This window comes from Humulus lupulus, chromosome 9, assembly GCF_963169125.1.
Source record: "Humulus lupulus chromosome 9, drHumLupu1.1, whole genome shotgun sequence".
Classification (NCBI taxonomy): Eukaryota; Viridiplantae; Streptophyta; class Magnoliopsida; order Rosales; family Cannabaceae; genus Humulus; species Humulus lupulus.
In genome coordinates, this window is record NC_084801.1 from 76,353,071 (window position 1) to 76,374,694 (window position 21,624).

The following is a 21,624-nucleotide window of genomic DNA, read 5'->3' on the forward strand; positions in this document are numbered from 1 at the left end:
TTTGGTTGCATGGCTCCAGGTCTTTGACAGACACCTTCATTCTTTCCAGTGAAGACTTGTATAGGATGTTGACTGAACTCCCTGTGTTGACCAACACCCTTTTCACCATCATGTTGGAAATTTGTATGTCTACGACCAGCGGGTCGGAGTGTGGGAATCGTACGTGCTGGACATCGTCATCAGAGAAGGTTATCAATTCCTCCTCTATTCGAGCCTTTTTTGGTGCTCGATCTTCCACACTCATCATCTCGATGTCCTGGTCGTGGCGTAGGGTTCGAGCGTATTGTTCCCTTGCCTTCCCACTGTCTCCTGCAAGATGTGGGCCTCCGCAGATGGTGAGTAAAGTGCCTACCATAGGAGCTGGCTGTAGAGGTGGCGAGAATTGGTGTGCAGGTGCCTGCTCGTTGCCACCTTGAGCCTCCCGCTGAGACCCTCCTACGGCTCACACATATCTTCTTAAATGTCCCTGCCTGATTAGGAACTCAATCACATCTTTCAACTGGTTACATTCATTGGTGTCGTGCCCATAGTCGTTGTGAAAATGACAGAACTTTGTCGTATCTCTCTTGGAGATATCTTTCCTTATAGCTGCGGGTCGTTTGTAAGGCACGTTTGAGCTGGTCACCTGGTAGACTTCAGCTCGGTTTTCGACAAGGGCCGTGTAGTTGGTGAATCTTGGCTCGTATCGATTTCCTTTGGGGCGTTTACTCTCAGAAGTTGAGGGTTCATTGTTCACCCATTTTCCACCTTTCCTACAATTTCCATTCCCGTTGCCTTTGCCATTGCCATTGGGCTTTTACGACCCATTGGCGGCTTTGGCGGGTTCTTCCTTGGGCCCCTTGTCTTTAGTTGGCGATTTCCCTTCGTTGGAAATCGCGTCTTCGAGCTTGATATACCAATCAGCCCGATCCAAAAGCTCTTGGGTACTTCTTACCCCATTCTTTCTAAGGCTACCCCAGAGGGGTGAATGGCACCTAACTCCAGCAGTTAGAGCCATCATCTTACCCTAATCGCCCACTGTCTTGGCTCCAACTGCTGCTCGCATGAAGCGTTGGACATATTCTTTCAAGGGCTCTCCCTCTTTCTGGCGTATCTCGACCAGCTGGTTGGCCTCTGTGGGGTGTATGCGATCTGCGTAGAACTCTCTGTAAAATTCATTCACGAACATTTCCCAAGATACTATACTAGCAGGAGGGAACTTGAATAACCACTCCTGAGCTGTGTCAGACAATGTCGCAGGGAAGATCTTGCAGCGGGCGTTCTTCCGACACTTTTTGTATCTCAAACTTATTAACGTGAGATACTGGGTCTCCGTACCCATCGAAGTTCGGCAACGTAGGCATCTTGAACTTACTGGAGGTTTCGGCTGAAGCAATCCTCTGTACAAAGGGAGTGCCCTTCCTCCTATCGTACTCAATATGGGACATTCGTCCCCCGACCAGTTGCTGTACCGCTTGGTTCAGGGCATCAATCTGAGCCTGAACAGCTTCTGGGACTGCTGGGGCCACCGGTGTCGTGGGAGCATACTCGTCGTGCCTCTCACGGCGGTCGTTAAGTACGTCCCTTAGATCATCGTCTCTACGTCTCTGCTATCTAGCTCCTAGCCGACTAAAGACGTTTGGCTGCCTGGGTTGCCCCCCAACGTTGTGGTTGGCTGGCCTATTTTCTCTAGGTGGGGGGCTTCTGCCTCCACCTCTTTCTTCATTTCTCCCGCCAGCATTTCCTCTACCGGAATCAGCTTCATTATAGTCATGGCCATCTCTGAATTGTGGCTAACTATGGCGTGACCGACTGTTCACGTTATTTCCTCATCGGGTTGGCATTTCCCGAGCGTCAGGGGGAGGCCTGCGCTGGTCGTTGGGTCCCCGTGCATTGTTATGCTGTGGAGGGCCGCTGACCGCAGAGCCTGACTCGATGTTCCTCCTGTTGGCAGAAGGATGCTGCCCCTACTCGTTGGATTTGTCTCTTCATCCCCTGGGCGTCTAGGGCTACAGGGTAGCTGCCCTGCCTTATTCTGCCTCAATCACTGGGGATTGCCTCGACCAACCTGGGTTGGAGGCTGCTGCTCAGGATCCCTAAGCGGGACATCATCCTGAGCCATAGGCGGCTGCTCTGGCCTTTGAGGGCTTGCTGGCTGGAGCGGAGAGCTTGGATTGGGACCTCTTTGAGGTAGTGCATTTGGTGGCTGATCTGGCTAGGAGGCTTGTACAACTTGACTCCTAGCCAGTTGAATGGCTGCTTCAAGGGTGTCCATGGTATCCCTCTGTCAACGATCCATTTCCGCCTACCGCTCACTCAGCTCTTAGCGCTGGCGTTCTATTTCTCTTTGCTGCAGCGCCATTGTCTCTGTAGCATTCTCCTGATTGGCCCTCAGATTAGCCAACTCATCTTGCAACACTCCCATCATTTCCCTAAGTGTTTCGGAATCTAGTTCCTCCTCATCAAACTCCAAATATGGTTCATTCATGGCCACATTTGGGGGATGAGGTTGGGATGGTGCAGCGCCAGCAGCCTGTCCAGTCTTCTTGGATGTTTTCGCCATTAGATTTTTTCACAGTTTTTTTTTTTCAAACTCTCAATGAAAGCACCAAAATGTTGACCCACGATTTGGCCAACGACACGGAGTCAAATATACGACAAAAGATAAATCAGTAAGTAAGGAAGATAATCTAATGGAAGAGAAGAAACACCAAGGATTTATAGTGGTTTGGCCCCAAAGGATGGTAATGACTTACGTCCACTTAGTGCTATTATTAAGATTGAATCTCAAAGCAGTGATCAAAGAACTAGGGTTCTTGAGTTTCATAAACCAGAGAAGAAATACAATAAAACGATGGAAAATTCCACTATCTCTCTCTCTTTTTCTCTATCTTCGCAAAAAGATTCAGGAATCAAAAGTCCCTTCCTTGAGCTATTTCATGCATATTTATAGGCTCAATGAGGGTTACATATGCCAACGTTCCCTATCTTTTCTTAAAAATCGCGTATCAAGATAATAATGAAGAAATATTCAATGCAATTATTATAAGATTACAGTTTAAGAAGGAAATAAATCAGGTTATACGACCAGCCTGGTCGTATCTAAAAGTTAACCCCTGGCAAAGCAATGTGCCTCTGGTCAATATTCGAGCAGCACTTCTGCCACGTGTCAACCACATGTGAGAAATCCTTGCCACGTCATCAACAACCGTTTTTAGGGTAAACACTATCCTATGCTCAGGAGGCAAAGAACCTCCAGTTAAAGCTCGCAGACGAGCAAGGCTGCGAAGTTGACAATGACTGAGCTCGAGTCAGAGCTGGAGGCTAAGGATTCTGATATCAAGGAGAGAGACTCCAGAATCAAGGAACATGAAGAGCTGAATTCCGAGCTCAAGGAGGAGAAGAAAACCACCTTTGAGATAATCGAGGGTGAGAAGGCTCGCCTCCTCAAGGAGTTTAAGCAGAAGAAGGATCATGTTATCGACATGGCCATGTACCGTATCTAGGCCAACAACGCTGATCTCAACACAAGCTTTCTGGACAACCTCGAAGATGAATTCCTTAAGAGGTGGCAAGCTCGACTCGATGATGAGGATGCCATGGACGAGGCAAAGGAGGTGGCGAAGAAGTCTGGTGCTGCTGATGGGGATGTGACTGCTTCGTAGAAGTAAGGTCATGGGCTGCATCCCATAAATATTGTAACGACCCAATTATTTCTAAGACCTTGGACCATTAGATCTACTATACATAGCTACTATTTTGGGAAAGATACATAAGAAATAGTATAACTTTATTAAATCTCAAAATATTGTATTAAATACATAATAATAGAAAATATGGCATGGGTACCCATTGTTTAAAAGAAAAACATAAACTTTAATTCAATTGTTTAAAAAACTAAATGCGGAAAAACATGATCTAAAAGAGTAAATATAAATAACGTCATCCTTGATCGACACGCAGTCCACTCAGTCCGTTCATCCTCAACACACATGCCAAGCTTCCAAGAATCCTTCTGCCTCCGTATCTAGTTTCCTGCATCACACTAAAAAATAAAGGAATGAGCCTAATGCACAGCAAGGAAAACCTACTAAAAACATACATCATAAACATAAACTATAAAACATATGACTATAAAAACATATATCATATAAGACTACAATATTAATGGCCATTAACTCATTGACATGGCATGTGATAAACCATCTAGGTCCCCTGTCTAGTATCTGAGGTAGGTTAGATCACATGGTAGTATATAATAACCCATCTAAGTCATTTGTCTAATATATGAGGTAGGGTAAACCATAACTCTAAACCATGAAAATGATAAAATAATCTTGGGGCTTGCTATCTAAGCAAGTCATATGCCCAAGGACTACAAAACATATCATACGTATACATATTATAGCATAAACATATCATAACATAAACATAACATATAAGCATAACATATCATACAAACATACAAGATCTATCATATTTTCCTTAACAAAAACCAGGATGTGAGAACAAGATCAGGACTTTGGAACACTTCTAAAAACCATAATAGAGGGGTGAGCATAATAAGGAAAAGAGATGAAAAGAATGAACTGCACCTTCGAAAAGATACTCAAGTTCAAGAACTTAGATGCCTAACCAAGAATAGAAAAGACTGAGTTAGGATTTGAGTAGAGAAGAACTATAAGAATCAATAGAGACAGGAACTAGAATTAGGAATACCTTCAATGCTTCTATGACCGAACTATACCTCGAAACTGAAATACACTATAACCTTACTTCCCAAGTGTTTATCACTCTATAGTCTTACTAGCACCTAGAAGGCTCTGATTAATGCTTGAAAAATGAATGAAAAGGCTTGGTGCTAGGTCCTATTTATAGAGTTCTAGGAATAAAAATCTTCTTTTAGGCTTTGAATAAAAATAATGAATTTAATTGAAAATATTTGAATATCCTTCAGCCAAAGGCTTAGGACTTGGTCAAATTGTTCAGAGAGATTTAAGGAGTCAAAGCTTGACTTTTAAAACAAAAATAATAAAACAAATAGAATCCTAACTTCTAACTCCCTAAATCTCGTAACTCTAAACTCCACTACAATAAAATCAACATATCTGGAATTATATAACTTTGATTTAGAATCTCTTTATACCGTTAGAAATCTAATTCAATTATCTACAATTTTCTAGAAATACTATTTTTCGAAATTCATAACATAACTGGGTCAAAAATAGGTCTGAAGTTACAATACCCTAAAATTACGAAAAATCTATTTAATTATCTAAATCTCAAATAAATAAAATTGTGACAAATGTCATTCTCCTAACAAATTTTGGTGAAGACTAAGTCTTATATTTCCCTTATTTTATCATTAAAATAATAATTCCTTAATAATCATACATATGACAAGTGTCATATTCCTATTGGCTCTATCTAAACCTTAGGAATAACCATGCTCATCACAAGTGTCATATTCTTATTAGCTCTATCTAAACCTTAGGTTATAATAATTATCATATTAATAACCAGCAATATTAATCAAACCTTATGTTATAATTAATATTCTTAAACTATAGGTTAAACTTATAAAATCCATAACTATTGCTAGGAGTTTCCAACTAAGTCCCAGCTTGAACCAAAATCCACAGTCATAAACATACTACAACTACTACTAGCTATTACTATTACTATTACTACTACTATCTAACTAGCTAAGTAAAGTTCTTGGACTCTACAAATATTTTTGTAACACCTTTTATATTTTTTCCCTTGGGGCAAAGAAAATACATAGCTCGTTCTAGGCCTATTTTATGTTTATTTAAACAGTAATTCTAATCTTTATGCACGCAATTTTCTAGCTCAGAAACTTTTATGCATTTGATTTTACATTCAACTTTTACTTTAATATTTTTGCTTTACATTTCTGGGTTGAAATATTTCAAGCATTTCATACTAAAGGTTTGCTTTTATGTTTGTTTATTTGTACAAACACACTTGTTGGATTTAAGCTCGAGTTTCAGTGCATATATTCACAGTTTACTCAATATATCCATGTCCGACCTCGTTATTGTCATGGTCAGAATTTACTCTTACCATCCACTCGAAAGTACTTATATGGCATGTAATCTTAGTAGTTTAGTTATATTTTGCTCCTCTAGTCACTTTTTCTCATCCTCGAGTAGCTCCTCAAGGTTGTGAGGTCAAAACTAATTTTTGCAAAATTTTCCAGCCTCGGACTCAACTTAATTCGAAGTAGGTTTATTTACATTCCAACTTGTTATCGATTAGTTTTAGCTGGTTTGTTCCAAACTTATTTAGCTCGCGTGCTAGATTACTAATCTTTACAATTATAACTTTTATAGTCTGGTTACGACTAGACTATCTTAGCTCGTGAATCTGTTTATATCCAGATAGCTTTAGCTCGCGTGTTTAGTTATTAATCCATTCACTTATAATTTTTATAGTCTGGTAAATGATCCAGACGTTATTAATTTACGTGTATACTTAAAAAAAATTATGTCGGGTTAATGATCCAAGCATTTTTATTTTATGTTATTTATATTTTCAAACTTATGGTATGATTGTATACCACTGATGCCCCCTTAATATCATATGAGTGTGACCATAGGTTATTGAATTAAGAGAGTTTGCAAAAAATACAACATAAAATAAAGAAAATTACTTTTTAACCAAAGTTTAACATTTTATTAGCAAAAAGTCTGAAAAATAAACTAGCTTGGTTACAACAAAACACCCTTCCTACATTATTGGTAATAAGGTCGTAGATATTCACCATTCCAAGCTCGTGGCACCAACTCTCTATTTAGTCTCACCAATTTATACACCCCAGGCCAGATTATAGACTCGATCTGGTAAGGTCCTTCCCAGTTAGGTCTAAGTACTCCAGCAGATGGGTCTTATGTAGCCAAAAATACACACCTTAATACTAGATCTCCCAATCTGAATTTTCTATCTTGAACCCTCTTGTTGAAATATCTAGCAGCCAAAAATGCAGCATTTTTCAATTGAGCTTCATCTCGTCTTTCTTCAATGAGGTCTAGACTTTCTTCGAGCTGGGATTGGTTCGAGGCCTGATTGTAGGCATGACTTCATATTGTAGGTATTTTGACTTCAATTGGCAACATGGGCTCGCATCCATATGCTAGAGAGAAAGGAGTATGCCTATTGAAGTTTAAGTTGTGGTTCGATAAGCCCACAAAACCTGAGGTAACTCCTCGGGCCACCTTCCTTTTGCCTCCTCCAACCATTTATTTAAGGAGATTTTTAGGGTTTTGTTGAATGCTTCGACCTGGCCATTTGATTGGGGATGAGAAATGGAGGGGAAGACTTTTACTATCCCATTTCTCATAGAAATGGGTAAATAGGTCACTGTCGAACTGGGTACCATTGTCCGATACTATCTTCCTGGGCATTCCATATAGACATATGATACTCTTGACCACAAAGTCTAAAACTTTTTTTGAGGTAATAGTGGCTAGGGGTTAAGCCTCGGTCCACTTTGTGAAATAATCGACAGCGACCATAGCGTACTTCACTCCACCTTTGCCTATTGGTAGCGATCCTATAAGGTCGATTCCCCACACCGCAAATGGCCATGGGGAGGTCAACATGGTGAGTTCAGTAGGTGGAGCTCGCGGAATTGAGGCAAAGCGCTAGCACTTATCACATCTTTTGACATATTCGAATGCATCCACCTTGACCGTGGGCCAAAAATATCCTTGTCTTATCACCTTTTTAGATAGACTATGCCCCCCAGTGTGATCTCCACAAAATCCTTCATGAATTTCTTCTAGAATTTTCTTTGCCTTGGGTGGAGTTACACATCGGAGTAATGGCATAGAATACTCTCTTCGATACAACCTTCCTTCCACAATAGTGTACCTTGGGTTTTGATACATCAATTTCTGACCTTCATTCCATTCTGCTGGGAGAATTTTGGTTTCAAGGTAATCGACTATTGGGGTCATCCAAGTAGTTTGAGAGTCAATCATGCATACGTCTTTTTTGTCGGGCTCATTGATACTGAGAGTTTATAGAAATTCTACCAGGACCACGTTCAATGTATCGGCCTCACTGGTGGTAGCGAGACTGGCCAACGCATCTGCATTCGAAGTTTGTTCTTGGGGAACTTGTTTTATAGCATAGATTTTGAACTGTCTGAGCGCAGCTTTGTCTTTCTCTAGGTACACATCATTTTTACGCCATGAGCCTAATATTCCCCCAAAACTTGGTTGACCACCAGCTGTGATTCACTATAGCAGTGTATAGCCTTTGCTTTGAGTTCCTTGGGTGTTCGAAGTCCTGCTAGCAATGCTTCATATTCAGCCTCGTTATTCGATGCCTCAAAGTTGAACCTTAAGGCTGAGTGGAATTGATTTCCCGCTGGGGTGATTAGTATAATGTCTGCCCCCGATCCATGTTCGTTGGAGGATCTGTCGACGTAAAGTTTCCACAGCTCGCTGGCTGGGGTTACAACTTCATCGTTAGATACTCCAATACACTCGACAATGAAATCTGCCAAGTCCTGTCCCTTGATGGCCGTTCTCGGGTGATATGTAATCTCGAATTGTCAAAGTTCAATAGCCCACTTTAACAATCTTCCAGAGGCTTATGGTTTAGACAAAACTTATCGTAGTGGCTGATCAGTTAGCATATGAATAGGATATGCTTGGAAATAAGGTCGGAGTTTACGAGAAGAGTGGATCAGGCTGAGAACCAATTTTTCCATTAACGGGTATCTCGATTCTTCCCCCAGTAACTTTTTGCTGACATAGTACACTGGTGTTTGTACCTTCTTTTCTTCTCGAACGAGCACGTCACTAATGTCATGCTCAATTATAGCGAGGTATAAATACAAGATTTCTCCCATGATAGGTTTCGACAAGATTGGTGGTTCAGCGAAGTGCTTCTTTAGGTTTTAGAACGCAAGCTCTCATTCCTCTGACCACTCAAATTTTTCGCCCCCTTTTAAAAGGTTGAAAAAGGGAAGACAACGGTCTGTAGATTTTGAAATAAACCTAGTTAGTTCCGCCAACCGTCCAGTTAAGCTCTGGACATCCTTATGCTTTCGAGATGAGGGCATATCAATCAATGCCTAGATCTTGTCTGGATCAACCTCTATTCCTCGGGCATTTACTATAAAGCCCAGAAACTTTCCCGAAGACACTTCAAAAGAGCACTTTTGTGGGTTAGGTTTCATGTTATACTTTCGAAGCACAGTAAAGCATTCGCCCGCGAGATCATCCACATGGTTATTATTATGTTTGGATTTGACAAGCATGTTGTCAACATAAACTTCCATGTTATTCCTTATCTGTTCGAAAAACATCCTGTTCACCATCCTTTGGTATGTGGCTCCAGCGTTTTTGAACCCGAAAGGCATGACATTGTAGCTGTACAACCCTTTATCGGTTACAAAGCTCGTATGTTCTTGGTCCGACACGTGCATGGTAGTTTGGTTATATCCAGAATAAGCATCCATGAATGACATGGTGTCGTGACCTGCCATGGCATCTACGAGCTGATCTATCCGAGGTAGGGGAAACAGTCTTTAGGGCATGCCTTGTTAAGGTCTGAGTAATCGATATAGGTTTGCCATTTGTTGTTGGGCTTCAGAACCAACACTGTATTGGCAATCCAATCAGGATAGAAGGCATCTCGTATGAATCGATTTGCCTTTAACCTGTCGATTTCTTCTTTGAGGGCCTTCTTTCTATCATCGTCCAGGAGTCTTCGATTTTGCTGCTTTGGAGGGAAGCTTTTGTCAATGTTAAGCGCGTGGCTCATGACATTCGGACTGATTCCCACCATGTCCGAGTGTGGCCATGCTAATACATCCTGGTTTTCTTTTAAAAATCAGATTAATTGCTATTTTGCTTCTTTTGAAAGATTCTTACCCACCTTCACTGTCTTCGTAGGACCTTCTTCTTCGAGCTTGACCTCCTCGAGCTCTTCCAGAGGTTCGAGGTCAGCCCTTTCCTCTATTCTGGGGTCGATTTCTTCATTGATCTCGAAGATCATCCCATCTTTGTTTTGAATAACCACAAGTGTCTGTGCACTAGTTTGCTTTTTTCCCCATGTGGAGATGTTGTAGCACTCCCTTCCCGCGAGCTGGTCTCCCTTCAACGTCACAATGCCACTAGAAGTCGGGAACTTGATGGAAAAATGCCTAACAGAGGATACTGCCCCCAGCCCAACTAAGGCAGGTCTTCCGAGCAATGCATTGTAGGATGATGGGAGGTCCACCACAACAAACTAAATCATCTTGGTTACTGATATTGGATAGTCTCCCAAGGTCACAGGGAGCTCAATGGATACCATAGAGGCAATCCCTTCTCCTGAAAAACCGTACAATGTTGTTGGACACGCTTTTAGGTTGTGAAGCACGAAAGGATATCCACCGAGCTCCCGTTATCAATCAGGACTCGCCCTCTTGTTTGTGAGTTGGAGAGTTATGACCAGAGTGTCGTTATGGGGAAACTGGATGTGTGACGCGTCCTCTTCAGTAAATGTTATGGGTTGAGTCTCAACCCTTTGCTATTTTGGAGCTCGTGACTCGGGTTCGTAGGGAGAACCGTCTCCAGCCTTGATCTCATTCATGTATCTCTTTTGGGCGTTCCTACCCGATCCTGCAATATGAGGTCCCCCTGAGATGGTTATTACAAACTCTCCATCAATCGGAGGGGGTCGCTCGTCCTCCCGAGCTCGGGAATTATTGTTCTAGGCAGGTTGTGCAGCTGCGGCCCTTCGGCTTGTCGAAGCTTGATTGGTATTTCGGTTCCTGACATACTGTCCAAAATACCCCCTCGAGATCAAGCCTTCGATCTGATCTTTCAGTTGTCAACATTCATCGGTTGTGTGTTCGATATCTCTATCTAATCTACCATATATATTTGGATCCCTTTTTTCCTTTTGGTTCCTCATGGGGTTAGGTCGTCTGAACGGGACATGGTTCTCATTAGCCAGGTAAATCTTCTCCTGAGACTCGTTGAGCTCGGTATACACTTTGTATTCAGAGAAATATTTGTCCCCTTTCTTCTTCTTCCCTCCATCAGACTCAGGGTTATTCCCTTTGCTCTTCTTCCTTTTAGAAGGGTTGTCCTCAGAGGGTTTCAAAGTTGTTGGGGCCACCAAGGTTGAGGCAGAGTTTATATTTGTCATTGTATTTATGAGATGAGAGGACATGTTTAGGGCTGACCTCGCCTCTTCTACATTGACAAACCTCTGTGCCCTCCGATTAAACTCGGTTTGCGACCTGATAGGTTTCCTTTCTAAGTCTTCCCAAAGGGGACTTCCTGGCAGTATACCCGCCCTAACAGCCATCAGGTGACCGCTATCATCGACATCTCGAGCTTGGGCCACCTCTAGATTAAACCTCGTTAGGTAACTCTTCAATGACTCATTTTGTTTTTGACATTTGTTAATGCTGAGGCCTCGGGCCTGATGCCAATCATAGCCTTAAATTTCTTCTTGAAGTCTCTAGATAATTATTCCCAAGATGAGATCGAATGTCTTTTATACTTTTCAAACAAGTTTTTCGCCAGTCCCGTGAGTGTGGCAGGGAACAGCATACATCTATGCTCGTACCCAACATTGCTGGCTCGCATGATGGTGTTAAAGGTACTCAGATGACTATACAGGTCTGAGTTTCCATCAAATGGCGGGACATGAGGTATCCTGAACACCTGAGGGAACGGAGTGCTGGAGATATGCGGGGCAAAAGGCTCAAGCTCTTCATCAGATTCTTCAGCCTTGTCCCTGTTGCGCTCGTTCTGTAAGAGCTTGAATGCACTTTCTAATTGGTCAATCCTTTCCTGGACTAAATCCACTAGAGGTTGAGTCTGGACCTGAGGGGGTTGGTTATCGTTAATAAAACTCCAGCTCCCTGTCTTGGTATAGGGTTATACCCTGACTGTTTGAGGCCATTCAGATGGTCGCGCAGATCTGGGTTCGGGGGACTATCTCGACCTCGATTATGGTTTAGATGATAGATGATCCCGCATATCGGGGTGATTCCCTCGATTCCCTGTATGCCTTGGTTCCGTGCTATAAATGCTCACGGACCAAGTGTAATCCGAGCTTTCACTTACGTAACTCTTAGCCTTTTTTGGATACGTGGCTTGATGATTATGAGGTGGGTCTCCTACTGGCCTCCTTGTCCCATAAATTTGTGATCTTGACATTTGGCTTCCCGAAGGCTGATGAGTCATGCAATCTTGGGTAGCCTCTCTTTCGTTCCCATGTCCAGGCCTAGCCCGTTGTTTTCCATCTCGATGTGCAGGCCTTGGAACCTCTTGGACTGGCGAGGGGTGCCTTATCGGTGATGGTGGATGCCTTACGGGTGATGGTGGCTGTCTCCCATTGCCGGGCTAGACGGTCCAAAGTTTTCCCGGTCAGGCTGTAGGTTGTTTTGCGCTGCTTCAGGATTCGGGTTCCGAGCCGTCGTGGGGGCTCGGTTATTACCCGTTCCTGATAGTACTTCTGCAGTGGGATTAGCAATAGCCTCAGCCCGGTTACTCCTCCGGGGCCTTTGTTGAGCTGACTGAGACGCTGGTGACAGCACTTGCTCCACCCTTCTGGCGGCCGTCTCCCACGAGGACATCCCCTAGGCCTCTGAGGAGGTGCCTAGGCATTAGCAGCCTGTCTGGCTAATTCTTCGTTGCGTTTCATTGCCTCTGCCAACTATTTGCAAAGTTGGCAGTTTTCAAGTTCCACAATTAGAACATATCTTTCAGGATTGTAATACATATCCTTGTTAGGCCTGGGGGCAAGCGGCCCCCAAGAGTTGGACGAATCACTCTTCTCTTCGGGATCTGGGTCCACCATGGGCTACTTTTGAGGTCGTCGGGGGTAATCCTCAACATGAGGAATCTGATCCTCAGGTATCTAGGGCAATGGTCGCTCACCAGTATTGGGGTTACTTGCAGCGGTCATTGATGATTCGGAGGACTTTTTGATTAAACAAGCTCACGTCTAGTTTAATGGCTCTCAATGAAAGCAACAAACTATTGACGCCGTTTTTCATCAACTTAAAAAAGAAGAACAATTAAACAAAATATACCTAAGGAAACAAACAATAAAGACAAGATTTTTTACATGGTTCAGCAGTTAAAATATGCCTAGTCCACGAGTTTTTATTGTTTACTCTTTTGGGATTCTCCTAAAGCTTTCTAGAAGCAAATATAGAGAGTTTTTCCAGTACAATTTTCTCAGCCCTTACAAGTGAATTGTTCCACTCTATTTATAGAGTGGTTTACCGAATCTCTTCCCATATATTTCAGGGAATTATTCTACAAATAAATTAAATAAATGGAATTAAATGCACACAGTGACTATGTACGCGTATATATCCCATGATATTTTGGATTTAATAACAGATTACATCCGTTCCCTTAAACATAGAGATTTTATAACAATAAACATGTTCACACATTGCTTGCAAGCTTGGACGCTAGGCTCACACGCCTTTGAGACTTCCGAGCTCGACACCTTGGTTCGCCTATATAATCCTCTCCGAGCTTACGACGCTCAAACTTGAAACCGTCTTACTTGATGGAAGGAACTGAATCAGGAGATTTTTACAAGTGTTGAGTTATTGCTATTGTGAGCTTCGAGCCTAAATTATGACCTCGGAACACCTCTGAAACTACGTAGTTTCTGAGCTCACTAATTCTGATTGTTATCCAGATTTCCGGATAGCGTCTAGATTGATGACCTCGGGGAAGCGGAATTATCGATGTCTTTCCCGGTAGGTGACCAGAGCTCGCGGATGGACAGAAAGGCTTTGCCTCTCCTGTCTGGTATCCTGATTACTCTTCCAAGCAAGCACAACACGGAAACTCGTCGACTCTCCCGGACTCCCGAAGGATACCCCTCGGGGAGGCCCCTTCCAGGAGAGGCTCTTCGAGTGGTCTCCGCGGAAACAGTTCCGTGCCTCGCACAGAACAAAACCGAACGGTCGAGTCCGGGAGAAGGCATATTTGGAATGATATCCGTCTGACACAGGATCCCGCCTGACACGCCCGTCAGGTCAAAGCCGCACACATCCCAGCACGCCTAAGGGTACCTTTTCGCCTACTGTTCCGCTGACAACTTGGAAAAGACGGCTGACTTTGTGTGTTCCCCACACTTTCACGTAAATATACCCACATAGAGTCTTGTAGCCATGCGACTACAGTAATTGTATCCCCTATTTATGGCTGGTGTAATTAAGACTCATGTACGTAGAGAAAAACCCTAATCCGAAACCCTAGCTATAAAGACCCCTTCATTTTACAAGAAGAGGGACGACCAACAAATCACATAGCAAAAACTCTACCAAAATCTCTCTAGCTTCATCTTCTTCAAGAGAACCCGAGAGAAACATTGTGAGTGTGTGAAGTTCTTGTGCACCAGCCATCTTACTGTAACCTTTTCCAAGTATAATAACATCGACTCGTGGACTAGGGCTTGTTAACACCTGAACCACGTAAAAACACTGTTGGTTTAGTTACATTTCAGCATTTCTACAGTTCTTATCTTTTTATTATTCTGTTAGTTATTCGTTTCCGAAAAACTCGGTAAACATTTTGGTGCTTTCATTGAGAGCTGTAGGAAGTTGTTAGTCAGCTCTTTTTCTGTGTACGTTTTTTGTATTCACTTCGTACTAAAGAGATGGTGACTACGAGAAAATCCGCTGTTGACAAAAATGCTACGGTCAACCCCGATACCGTGATGGAAGATGTGGTGCAAAGCGAACCCTTAGACTACCAAGGTGAAGACCCGACATCCCGCCAGGATCAGGTCAGTACCGAAGATACAACATACTTAGAAGACGAAGAAGAGTATGTCCAAGACGGTTATTACAAGGACGGCTGCTACTATGAGAAGGACCCAGAACTGGTCCAAGTAGCCGAAGAACTAGTGGCCACTAAGGCCAAGCTTGCTGAGCAGGAGCGCGTCTCCGAAAGAATGCAACGCATGATGGAACGCCTCCAAAGTAAGTTCGGAGATCTAGGCGACTCGGACGAGGATGCCTCTGTTCGAAGTGGGGCTGACGCCCCCATGCCGGATCCACCCGCTGCTGGACCATCCAAAGCCGCCCCCAACAAGGGCAAAGAAAAAGTTGGAGAGCCTGCGCGCGCTGACGCCCCTGCACCTCCTAAAGGCGTGAATCACCAGGCCGACTTCCCCCCCCCGCGCGCAGAAGGTCTCTGGCGCTCCTAAGCCCAGACGTCCTTCAGCCCCAAGGGGGCACTCTGTGCCTAAAGGGCCCGGTGCTAAGGCACCCAGGCCTAGGGGAAGGAACAACCGCCCCAGTGATTTCGTCAATCAGGACGGTCGGGCTGCGAACTCGCACTCCGAAGATAGCTGGTCCACGGTGGACCTAAGAAGAAGGTTGGAGGCCAAGTATGAAAAGGCCAAAGGGGAAAAGGCCCGGCCTCGCGGAGATGACCTCCGAAATCATATTAATGACAAGCTCCGGGGACGTGACCTCCTGGAAAGTGATACGAAGAGGCTCGAGGAACAGATTGCTGCCTTGACCAAGCTGGTCCGGAAGCAAAGTGGGGCCCTGTCAGATTCTGAGGAGGAAGACCCGGAACCATGTATTAGGAGGATCGCGGAAACCTCCCTCCCGGATAACTTCAAAATGCCTCACATAGAATTATATGATGGGAGGACAGACCCGCGTACTCACCTAGCTAAATACAATAAAATGATGCAAGTGGCGCGTGTCAGTGAGGACGCCAAATGCATGTGCTTCTCACTCACCCTTACCAAGTCCGCGGAGGACTGGTGGAAAAGATTAGCTCCCGGATCAATCCACAGTTGGAAGGAGCTCCAGTCCTCGTTTAGGAGGCAGTTTATTGCTGCCCGCGACCACGACATGGAGGTTGGTTCCTTAACCAACATCAAGCAGCAACCCACTGAGAACCTCAAAGCTTTCATTCAGAGAATGATGGAAGCTGCTGCAAAAACCAAGGTCAGCGATGACATGAAGCTGATCGCCCTTCAATCGGGCCTTACTGTCGGCTCCCTGCTATGGGGGGAAATGCAAAGGAGACGGGCAGAAACACTGTCCGAATTCATGTCAAAAGCTCAGGGAATCATCAACCTTGAGGATGCCTACCAGCAGGCCTTTGGAGTTCCCCCGGCTCCAACCCCTTCCGTGACTGCGCCGAGCTTTGCTTCGCAAGCTCCCGCACCAGCCCTCACGCTTCCAGGAGCCCGATTCACTCCAAGTGTATATGGGCCTTCCGCGTCTGCTCAGACGCCGAGTCAAACCCATTTCTCTGGGTACGGAGCAGTACAAACCGGATGTAGTATCGCTCCTGGCATGCCGCAGCCGCAAGCGGAAGCCCCAGAACGAAATTTGAGCCAATCGCGGAGCAAACGAAGCGGAAGAAACTCCAACCGGGGAGACCATTCAAAGAAACCCCGAAAGGACTATGAGCCCAAGTTCACGGAATATACCAGTTTGATAGACTCGCGAGAGAATGTCTATCGGGCGACCTGTAATATGGTCAACTACAGGAAGCCCCCGAAAGTGTCTCACGGAGGAAGGCGTCCGCGAGACTCCAATAAGAGGTGTGAGTTTCACGGAGACGTGGGGCACACCACGAATGAGTGCCTTCAGCTGAAGGATGAGATCGAGTCCCTGGAAAGAGCGGGACACCTCGGTCAGTGGGTGAGGATACCCATTATCTATCCCGGACAGGGGGTAGTTCACGGAGCTGCATATTCCCCGGGACAGAGGGGGGCCGCTAGCGCTCCTGGAGCCGGTCACCCCCAAGCTCCCGGGTCTCAGTTCCCAGCACTTCCTGCTCCACCTGCTCTGGCGCCCATTGCCTTGTTGGCTCCAGGACCAGGCAACCCATATCCGCCCGGCCTTGCTCCGCCACCCGTTGACGGACACGTCGCCACCATTTCCGGAGGACCACACCTTGCCGGAAGTACCCGCAACTCCCAGAAGAGGTACTTGAAGGAGTTAGAGCACGCCGAGGAGATGTGCGCTTTAGTCCAATCACCTGCTCAACGTCCCCGAATGATGGATCTTCCCATCACCTTCACGGAGGACGATGCTTGACATGTGCACTTCCCCCACAACGATCCCCTCGTGGTGGAAGCCCAGATTGCCAATAAGAAGGTCTCACGGATCTTGATCGATAACGGAAGCTCTGTGAACATCCTCTTCAAAGCGGCCTTCCACGCGATCGGATTGACCGAGACGGACTTGGCCCCATGCCCCATCCAGCTTCTAGGTTTCAATGGGGACGCACTCATGCCATTAGGCAAAATTCAACTTCCAGTCACCCTCAGAGGAGAAAGTGACGCTTGTGCCTTCAAGCATAGCACATTCGTGGTGGTCGACTGCCCCACGGCGTATAATGCCATCTTAGGCCGACCGGTCCTGATCGATTGTGGGGCCATAACCTCGATACGCCACTTATGTTTGAAGTTTCCATGCGATGATGGGCGTATTGGCACCCTCCGAGGAGACCAAAGAAGTGCACGGAGCTGTTATAACGTCTCCGTCCGAGCCGTCTACACGGTCCGAGAGACGTTTGCTGCCATTCCTTTGGCGGAAGTATTGCCAGAAACTGGGGGTGCTCAGGAGGCATACTTTGACGAACTCGACCCAAGAGTGGGAATCGAGAAAGCAATAGAACCGATGGAGGAAGTCGAAGAGGTGATCCTCAACCCGGGAGAACCCACCAAGGTCATTCAGGTGGGGAAAAACCTGCCGTCGGCCGTTCGAGATAAGATCGTGGCCACTGTGAAGGATAATCAGGATATCCTGGCATGGTGCCACGCTGATATGACGGGGATTAATCCCAATGTTGCGTGCCACGCACTCAATATAGACCCATCTGCAACTCCAATTCGCCAAAAGAGGAGGCCGCTGGACCCAGTGAGAGCCGAAGCCGTCAAAGCTGAGGTGGACAAATTGATGTCCATAGGCTTTCTCCAGGAGTCGCACTATCCCGTGTGGTTGGCCAACCCAGTTCTGGTCCCGAAACCCGATGGGTCCTGGAGAATGTGCATTGACTTCACGAACCTAAACAAGGCCTGCCCGAAAGATTGTTTCCCTCTCCCGCGAATCGATCAGATGGTAGACGCTACTTCCGGGTACGAACTCTTATCCTTCATGGATGCGTACTCCGGATACAACCAGATCAAGATGCATGTCGCGGACCAGGAACACACCAGCTTCCTCACGGATAAGGGTGTCTACTGTTACGTGGTCATGCCTTTCGGTTTGAAGAATGCTGGGGCGACATACCAGCGTCTGGTAAACAGAATGTTCAAGGACCAACTGGGGAAGAACATGGAGGTGTACGTGGACGACATGTTGGTAAAGTCCAAGACCTCCGGGGAACACAGTAACGACCTTGAGGAAGCTTTCGCCGTGATCCGAAAGTACGGAATGAAACTAAATCCAAAGAAATGTACTTTCGGGGTCTCGTCTGGGAAGTTCCTCGGTTTTATTGTCAGCTCCCGCGGAGTGGAAGCCAACCCTGAGAAAATAAAGGCGTTCATAGATATGCCTTCCCCCCGGAAGCATAAGGATGTCCAGAGCGTTACCGGAAGGATAGCTGCTCTCAACCGCTTCGTATCCAAGGCCACTGACAAGTGTATCCCCTTCTTCAATATTCTGCGAGGGAACAAGAAGTTCAAGTGGACCCCCGAATGCGAAGCAGCCTTCCAACACCTCAAAGAACATTTAACCCGAGCTCCCATTCTGTCCAAACCTGTCGAAGGAGAGGCGTTGTTCTTATACTTAGCTGTGACTGAGCACGCAGTAAGTGCCGCTCTCGTCCGGGAAGATGGCCGAATCCAGCTCCCTGTGTATTACGTAAGCAAGAGGTTATTGGACGCCGAGTCCAGATATTCGATGATCGAGAAACTCTCCCTCTGCTTGCTGATCGCTTCACGGAAGCTGAGGCCATATTTCCAGGCGCACACCATCAAAGTACTCACCAACCACCCTCTCCGACAAGTCCTGCAGAAGCCCGAGTCTTCTGGCAGATTGCTTAAGTGGGCCATGGAACTGAGCCAGTTCGACGTCCACTACCAACCGCGTGTTTCCATAAAAGGTCAAGCTCTCGCGGACTTTATTGTGGAATGCTCGGGAATGAATGACCTCCCAGAAGATCCTGTCCCGGAACTTCCCTCCTGGAAGGTCTATGTAGACGGAGCCTCAAATGAAAAAGGAGCTGGAGCGGGGGTCATCCTAATATCTCCCCAAGGGCATCAGCTCCAGAGCGCCATCCGTTTCGCGTTCCCAGCATCCAACAATGAGGCAGAACACGAGGCCATGTTAGCTGGGTTACGACTGGCCAGAGAAGTCGGAGCCCAAAAAATCGAAGTATACAGCGACTCCCTACTTGTGGTAAACCAAATATCCGGGGAATACCAGACGAAAGGCGAAAGGATGGCTGCCTACGTGTCTCTCTCCCGCGACCTACTGCAGCATTTCAAAGGCTACCAAATCCGCCAGGTCCCCCGGGACCAGAACTCACTCGCGGACACGCTGGCCAAGCTTGCAACGGACCCGGAGATTGAACAGTATGGCTTAGTCCCCATCGGGCACTTAGAAGCCCCCAGTACTGAGACGCGAAGGATAAACGCCATCATCGACCATTCCCATTCCTGGATAGGACCCATCCTCAGATTTCTCACCACCGGAGAGCTCCCCACTGATAAAGCTGACGCAAGGAAGCTCCAATATCAAGCTCCCCGATACGTGGTTATGGATGGAAAGCTTTACCGCAGGGGGTTGTCCATACCCTTCCTTAGGTGTGTTTCCGGAACCGAAGTCAGCACCATCATCCATGAGATTCACGGAGGCTTCTGTGGCGATCATACCTCCGGGCTGAGCCTCTCCAAAAAGATCCTTCGACAAGGATACTTCTGGCCCACCATGAAGAAGGATTGTGTGGATTATGCCAGGAAGTGTGAGCAGTGCCAGAGGTACGCCAAGGTTCCGCGAGCGCCGCCTACGGAAATTACCCTAATGACCAGCCCCTGGCCGTTCGCCGTTTGGGGCATTGACCTAGTAGGTTCCCTCCCCACTGGAAAGGGTGGAGTGAAGTACGCCATAGTCGCGGTAGACTACTTCACCAAATGGGCTGAAGCTGAACCTATTAACACGGTCACATCTAAAAAAGCACTGGATTTTGTCATCAGGAATATAGTGTGTCGTTTTGGGCTTCCACGGAAAATTGTGTCCGACAACGGAAAGCATTTTGACAGTGAACACTTCACGAACTTCTGTGCTTCGCATGGAATTATCAAAAGCTTTTCCGCAGTCGCCAGACCCCAGGCTAATGGACAAGTGGAAGCTGTAAACAAAATATTAAAGACCACGTTGAAGAAAAAACTCCAAGCCTGCAAGGCTCACTGGCCGGAAGAACTTCCGCGAGTACTTTGGGCCTATCGCACAACAGAGAGAACTTCGACGGGGCACACGCCTTATTCCATGACCTTCGGTTGCGAGGCCGTCATCCCAGTAGAAGCTATGATCCCCTCTCACAGGCAAGACACCTACGATCCTACCCGGAACCATGCCCTCCTCCAGGAGTCCTTGGACATGATCGAAGAGCTCCGGGAGCAGTCGCAGGTCCAACTAAAAATGTACCAAGGCAAGATAGCCCGACACTTTAACATGAGAGTCCAGAGCCGTGCATTCGAAGTTGGAGACCTTGTCCTACGGAGAGTATTTCCTGCTACGCAGGATCCGGGAGTAGGAGTCCTCGGACCCAACTGGGAAGGCCCCTACGAAGTCCAAGAAAAAGTGGGCCATGGGACGTATCACTTAAAGAGACTCGACGGATCTAAAGTCCCGCGCGCCTGGAACGCGGAGCACCTCCGCCGTTACTACCAGTAGGCCCCGGACCATCCAGTCGGAAGTCCTTGGTGAAAATAACAAAAGTGAAAAATGTGGAAATAATCCTCCCTGTTGTAAAACTCGCGCCTAGCAGGCTAATTTAATGAAACACGGAGAGATTCACTCCGCTTTTACTGCACTTTTTATCCCTGTGTTCAAAGCTGCGTTTTAACAAGTGACCACGCGGTCCGGAGATGTCCGGACCCCACGCTCACTTGGGGGGTATACATGGCTAAGGCATAGCCATACGCCCCTTGAACAAAACGTACACAGAACACCACTTATGTGCTAGCATTGTGTTTGAAATTTTTAAATTGTTTGAAATGTTTAAATTGTTGAGCTTAGGTTTATTTGTTGCCATGAACATGCTTGCATTACGTGTCGTATGTGCATTATGTGCTTATGTGAAAATTGCCATGGAAATGCCTGCCATTACGTATCATAAGAATTATCTCCTGTGTAGCCCAGCGATGGACGGAACCGGGGGTTGAGGCACGTTCATAGAGCTACGCCAAAACACCCCCAACTCCCTGACAAGTCCTTTGCAGAAAGATCCGCGAACGCTGTAGAGCTTTGCTTCGCAAGCTCCAGCTCAGGGTCCCGCAAGGCGAAAGATGGCAAGATCCGCGAGCGCTGTAGAGCTTTGCTTCGCAAGCTCCAGCTCCGGATCCCGCAAGGCGAAAGATGGCAAGATCCGCGAGCGCTGTAGAGCTTTGCTTCGCAAGCTCCAGCTCCGGGTCCCGCAAGGCGAAAGATGGCAA